This window comes from Nannospalax galili, unplaced genomic scaffold (assembly GCF_000622305.1).
Source record: "Nannospalax galili isolate Female #2095 unplaced genomic scaffold, S.galili_v1.0 scaffold726, whole genome shotgun sequence".
Classification (NCBI taxonomy): domain Eukaryota; kingdom Metazoa; phylum Chordata; class Mammalia; order Rodentia; family Spalacidae; genus Nannospalax; species Nannospalax galili.
The window spans coordinates 3,984,278-3,991,535 of record NW_008355253.1 but is presented as its reverse complement, the minus strand read 5'-3'; positions in this window follow the sequence as shown (position 1 = coordinate 3,991,535).

Sequence of the window (7,258 nt, the reverse complement as noted above, 5' to 3'; positions counted from 1 at the left end):
ACATATTCTCTTTTATTTGTGAATCCTAGCTCTAAATCCTTAGATACAGGTGTACTTATCACCATTCATTAAAAATCTTTTTACAACAGACAGAGATTATTCCAGAGTTCTACAACTGGTCAAATGAAGAGAATATGTGTCTGTATGATGCCCATCCCAAAGTGACACATCTATAATGTAACTTCTAAGGCTCCCATGAAACAAAAGGTCATTTTGATTATTGTCCTTCATAAATGGCTCAGATTCTCTAAAGTACCAAAACATAACTGTAAGACTAATTTCTCCTCTGTGACTTAGCCTTCTGTGGGTGAAGCCATCCATCTATGTCACCCTCTTGGGACATGAAAGAAAACAGAGAGGGGTATTCTGCTGCTCATTCAACTTACTCTATGTGAACGACAAGACATTTGTCTTTCAACATCAATAAAATATAGAAGGCTAACTGACTTTAAAACAGGGTGAAATATCAGTGCTTTCATGTTTTCTTGCCTGTACTCTGGCATCCTTACCCCCACTGACCCCTCCATGGCATAGTCAAGCTCAGCAAACATTTTCCTTTCTCTCCCATTTGTTTGTTGGACCAATACATGCCACTACCCTCAGTATATTCCTTCCTCCTTTAATAAAAATAAAACAAAAGCACTCTTTTATTTGAGATGATTTCTATGATTTTTTGTACACACACACGCACACACACACACACACACACACACACACACACTATATATTATATAATCAGTGGTGAAGAACAAACCCAGGGCATTGCACATGCTAGAAAAATATTCTCCTTTAGTCTGTAGTTTTTTGAAGTTAATTCCCAAGAGTGTAATAGTCTGAGGCAGGAACTGTGGAATGGTGGCAGTAAAGAGTGGAGAGTTTATGAAAGTTACTGAAGCAGTGGAATTAAATTGAAACATATATAAACATTATACAGCTAGAAACCTCTTAGCATCATATGAATACATTTCCACGTGTATTTAAGACATTGCAGGCAGATCCTGCAGATACCATCTTTGGTTGAAATTTTTTTTAAATGAAATTAATCTTAGGTGTTAATTTCTCTAACCCTCCTTTTAAAAAAATACTTATTATTACAAATTCACTGAGTGAAATGATGGGCTTCATGATATTTTTGTTATATGTGTCATATAACTTGACCCATTACTCTCTCCTTTTAGTCTCCTTTCTCAAGTAGTGTCCAATTTTCATGAGCTCTTTGTGTGTGTGTGAGTGTATGTGTTTTCTGTAAAATGTAGGCTCCACAATGAGAAAATACATCAAATTTCTCTTGTGATTTTGCATATTTGACTTAAAATGATGATCTCCAATTCTATTCCTGTTATACTGATGAAATAATTTTACTCTTCTTTATGGCTGAATGAAACTCCACAGTGTATGTATAATGGAAGTGGTAATTAAGAACTTTGGATCAGGAAGAGCTCCTAGGCAATAGATATGATGGGGAGATAAGCTGAAGTCTTCTCCCCGACCGACCCTCACCTCCTGTGGCTACCCAGGATAGAAGTCTTTTGTTCTCCAAAGTTTAGAAAACTCTGAAATAGGAGAGGTATGGGGGAGGTGAGCAGGAGTCTTCCTCAGTCCTGCCCCCCATGGTGGACCTGGAAGGAAGTCTTTGTAACCCCTGCTGTCATACCTTGTTTTGCTTAATTATCACATTATCTTTTACTTAATTACCACCTACGGTGCTGCTCTGTCTTTACTTGTACTTCCTCATGTGAATATAAAAAACCCCTAAAACTGGAGGAGGGGACTGACTCCTTTATGGAAGGATGGAAGGATCCATTGGTCAGTCAGCTAGCATAAAATTAAATCCCGCTCCTCACGTGACTTTGGCTGCTGGTCTCTGATTTTCCCTTAATATACTATTATATTTTCTTTAACCATTTAGCTATTGATGAACACATAGACTGATTCTGTATCTTAGTTGTTAGGAATAGTGCCATGATAAACATTGATGAGCAGGAATTTCTGTGGCATGGGTTTATTCCCAGGAATATACCTGAATCATAAGGTTCTTCTAAGGTTATTGTTTGTTTGATTAGTTGGTTGGGAGTTTTGTTTTTGTCTTGTTTTGAGGTGCTGGGGATTGAACTTAAAGCCTTATGAGACACATATTCTAGTACTAAGCTGTATCATCAGCCCTGTTTCTAGATTTCTAAGGAAACTCCACACTGACTTTCACAGTGGCATCACTAGTCTACCTCCCCTCAGTAGTATATTAGGATTCCTTTTCCCCTCGTCTTTGACAACATTTGTTATTCTTTGCTCATTTTGTAATCATGATCATTTTGATGCTGATGGAATCTTAATGTAGTTTGTATTTGCATAACTGACTGCAAAGGACGTTGAGCATTTTGTTCATGCATCTATTGTTTATTTCTGTTTCATCTTTTGAGAAATTCCTGCTTGTTTCATTTGCTTATTTATTGAATGGATCATTTGAGGGGGTTAAACGTTCAAGTTTTTGAGTTCTTTTATATATTCTAGATATCAGTTCATTGTCAGAACTACAACTGGCAAAGATTTTTTGCCCCATTCTGTACGTTGTCTCTTCACTCAAGTTATCTTTGTATGCAGAACTTGGAAATCATTCCAAGGACTGACGAATGAGATTACAAGAAACTAAAATGCCTCTGCAATGTGTATCTATCTTGCTGAAGTCAAATTTTGTTTAAAAAAGTGTATAGATAAATTCAAATCACAATTTGAATATTTTAATAAAATCATGAGTGGACTAAATTTTAAGTTGTATCCCAAGCACAGTGGATTAAAGATCAAAAGCATATACTGTTCAAAAAGAACATGAAAACTATACAATTAGGAAGGGTCACACATGTGCTTTGTACAGAGAGCCCTCGTGGGTAATAGCAAATCATGCAAAACCAATGAATTTTAAATGCAAATAATGAGATGTAAGTTCCTAGGTGAAACATTGACAATGAAGTCAGATTTTCCAGGAATTTCTATCATTAAAGGAAGAGTTTTCATCATTTTTTTTTTGAGGGGGGGTTGTTTTTGAGACAAAGTCTCTTTGTAGCCACAGCTGTCCATTTGTGTGTCCATTCCTGTTGTCCTGCAGTGGCTCTGTGGGGCTCTTGTTAGGGTCCGTGACTCGATGGGTCCCCTCCAGATAACAAATACACGGGATTGGAGATGTAAAAATCAAGCAGAGTCTTTACTTTCCAGCTGGCTGGGGTCGGCCGGCTTCCCAAGACATGCAAGTCTGGTCAGAACGATCGACCCCCATTCAGTTTCAGATACAGATTATATAGGCCCACATAGTCATTACACAAAAAGCATTCCTCAGCAGACACTTTGATCAAACATCTTCTAAAGGCTATAGTTTTGGTTAAACATCTTTTCCAGGAAGGGTAGATCTGGTGTAAGCCTGGCGCAACCTCCCTCTTTTGTTCCTTATCAGTTATCTGGTGTGTGCAAACAGGCCTACAGGACACATTGTAAATCAACTGAGTCTGGGGTCCAGGGTCCAGGGTCCAGTAAGGAGGTTTACAGCACTTCAATTCTTAGCATTTCAACTAGGTTAATCATCCATGTGTGGTAGATACAGTCAGGCAGAACAGGCAAGCTTAGCAAGTAAATCTAAATCAACATTTTAAACAGAGTTTTCTATCAAAATGCAGAGTTCTTACAGCATTCATCAAGGTATTTCATTTTTTTTTTCCCAACACTCTCACTGTCCTGGGCTGCATTGTGGCTCTCCTCTCAGGGTCCGCAGCTGTTCTGTTAATAGGCATTGAATTCTGCTCTTCTCCTCGCTGAGGTTCTATGTGACAGGCCTTCCCTTTTACCCTGGTGAAATAATTCAACCTGGGCCTGAGTGAGGGAGTGTGGAAAGAAGTACACTCATCTCCTTCCCACACCTACCTTTTCTACCTTAACTAGCAGGAAAATATCTATTGATGTTAATAATGGTTAAAATCTATTCAACTCAATATCTTCACCACGTTTTAATTGTTTTATTTATATTATTCTCTGTGTATGAGTGTTTTGCCTGTATGTATGTAAGCACACCATAAGCATGCAATGCCTGTAGAGGTCAGAAGAAGATGTCAGAGCCCCTGGAATTGGAGTTATTGACCATTGCTAGTGACCAGGATACTGGGAACTAAATCTGGATTCTCTGCAGGAGCAGCCAGTACTCTTAACCACTGTGCCATGTCGCTAGCACAATTTTTTTTTTTTTGAGACAAGCTCTCACTTTGTACCCAAGGCCAGCATGAATCTCACTATATATTTCAGGCTAGACTCAAACTCACAGTGATCCTCCTGCCTCAGCCTCTTGACTACTGGGGCGTTTCTGATGTAACCTACTACCTCAGGATAATTTCTCAGATATGTCTGATTTGCTGGATGTATATCATCTCTCATTTTCATTTTTTAAAGGCTAAAATTTTAAAACATATATACAAGAGTATGCAATAATACATACTGTCTTAAAATAAATGATTACAAGGTTTGAGAGATAGCTTAGTAATTAAGAGCACTGTCTGCTCTTGAAGAGGCCCCTGGCTTGGTTCCTAACACCTTCATGGTGGCTAGCAAGTTGGTAACTCCAACTCCAGAGGATCCAACACCCTCTCCTGGCCTCTGTGGACATTAAATAGCTCGGGTGCACTTACATATATATATAGGGAATACACTCATACACAGAAAATAATAAACTATTTTAAAAATTATTTTAAATGTTTGTGATTGATTAAAATAGTTTTTTATATTAACACAGAAGACATTTTTTTTAAAAATACTGTATGGAAGCAAAGAATTGCTTATTGTTTCTCTGTGTTGTTATGGAATCACTTAAGAACCACTTGGTTCACAGACTGAGAATACCAAGGAACAGTATTGGAGTTCTTGGTTAATATTTTAATACTGAACTCATCTTTGAAAGAAAGAGGACTAGAATCCTACATAAAACTGATTTAGAGAGTTTTTACAAATGTTTACTAATCTACAATATAGCAGATTTTTCCTGTGCCCTCTTTTCCCATGTTCTTTCATTTCTTTAAGGACAAGATGGAGTTTTGTTTTCCTTTCCACTTGGTGGATCTGTTCCTCTAACTTGCTCTCACAAGTGTTTCCACAGCTTTAAATTTGAAAGTCATGTCCTCTAAACTTCACCACCCCTGAGTTTGGTTGTTTTCAAGAGATTGAGAATAGTCAAGTAAGTTTCTGAAATATTCAGAGAAAAAAATAAATGAAAATTATAAAGGAGTATTAGTAATAGAAATTGGCAAAGGGGAATTGAAAAGCAAAAGAAGAGGAATTTATTTAAGATTAGGTTTTACTACCTACCTCCAAGCTGGCCTTGAACTCACTGTCCTCCTGTTCTCTCACCCGAGTTGTGGAATTACAGGGAAATTAAGGTGTATGCCACCACATCTGCCAAGGAAGAATTATATTTTATCTACCAAACATAGTAGTGAAGTGAGAACAGAAAGTTCCTGATTGCTCTTTAGGGATTCCTGAATTTGGAACATTAACCTCTAATGATGTGTCTGTACCTTGATTTTTTTATTCTTTAAGATATTTATTTATGTGTTTATTTGTTAAATTTTGTGTTTGATGTTTTATGGATGAGTGTTGTGTATGATTTGTATAGTTATCAGTGTGAGCATGTGCAGGGTGAGCGTACACTTGTGTGCTTCCATGTTGAAGCTATATGTTGATTATGGGTATCTACCTTATCCTTTGATGCAGGATCTCTTCCTAAACATGAAACTCATCGATTCAGCTAAGCTTTCTGACCTCTGACCTTCAAGAATATATGGCCATTTCATCTTCCCTCCCCCAACACTGGAGTCACAGGTATGTGACTCCATGCTCAAATTTTTTAAGTGTGTGCTGGGATCTGAATTCAGGTCCTCACTCTTCTGTAGAAGGCATTTTACTGACTCAGTCATTCCCCTAGCTCCTATTTCTTTGTTGTTGGTGGTTTGTTTGCTTTTAGCATAATTTTATATTGTAGTCTAGGATGGCCTCAAATTTTGTAGTCCAGGATGTCCTCAAACTCAAAAAAAAGTCCACCTGCCTCAGCACCCCATGTGCTTGAAATACACGTACACATTGATTCACTTCCTGGCCTGGCAGCAACTTGATCCTTTGGATGGAAATAGCATGGTGTTTGAAGATTGCCAGATAAAACAGTTTTAAATAATTTCATATACCCTTTAATAGTACATGGTTATAACATCACATACCATCTTCCAGTTGTTTGCTGAGTATGTTCAGTGATAATCTCTGACTACTTTCATGACTTCATGACTCCCTTGATCACTTTATAACATCAGTGCTAAAGTTCCTGTAAGAAAACGTCTCCATCGATCCTCCAAAGCCTCTGTTTCTCTGAGGTGTGTTGACAATCATACTGAAAAATTCTGGACAGTTTAGATATTTATGATTCAACCAATTTCTGTCACATTATGTGTTGCAATAATTATACCAAAATAAACAGTAATTCTGTCTTTAGCCACTGACTCTTCACATGCCCCTAGCCATGGTGGTAGGTGGTTACCATGGTGGTCTAATACAGCATCTCATAAGTTCTGAAAAGACACCATGTTTTCCCTTATGGAGCTGAGGAAGCCTGAGTAGTCTTAGATGCTGCTACTTCTCTAGCTGAGAAAGGAAGCCAGAAGAAGGATTAGGTGAAGAATGGTACAGATGAAAAACCCAGATAAATGACATTTAAGTCTTGATGAAACACATTGCAAAGAAAGTCCTACTGCTATAGTTTTCAGATATTTGATCTACTAAACACCTTTACATTTTTAAGGCCCTTCTGGGTAGTGAATCATGTATTAGTGAAAGTACTCTGTGTCTGGGTTATTTTACTTAATATCATGTTCTGCAGGTTCATCTATGTGAAAATAGATGGTGCTTTCTTGTGGCTACAGAGAATAGGCTTTCTTGCTTAAGGCTGAATATTAGTCTATAGTGCACATATCTTATAGGGAAAATCTAGGGCCTGAAGAAAATCTAGGGCTCAGTGGTTAAGAGTGTGTATTAGTCTTACAAGAGAGTGGATTTCAGTTCTTAGCACCCATGTTGGGTGGCTTACAACCATCTCTAATTCTATTTCTAGGGGGATCTGATGGTCTCTTCTGGGCTCTACGAGAACCTGTACTCACATTTGTGTACACACACACACACACACACACACACACACACACACAGACACACATGTGCACACACTATTAAAAATAAAAATAACTTTTTG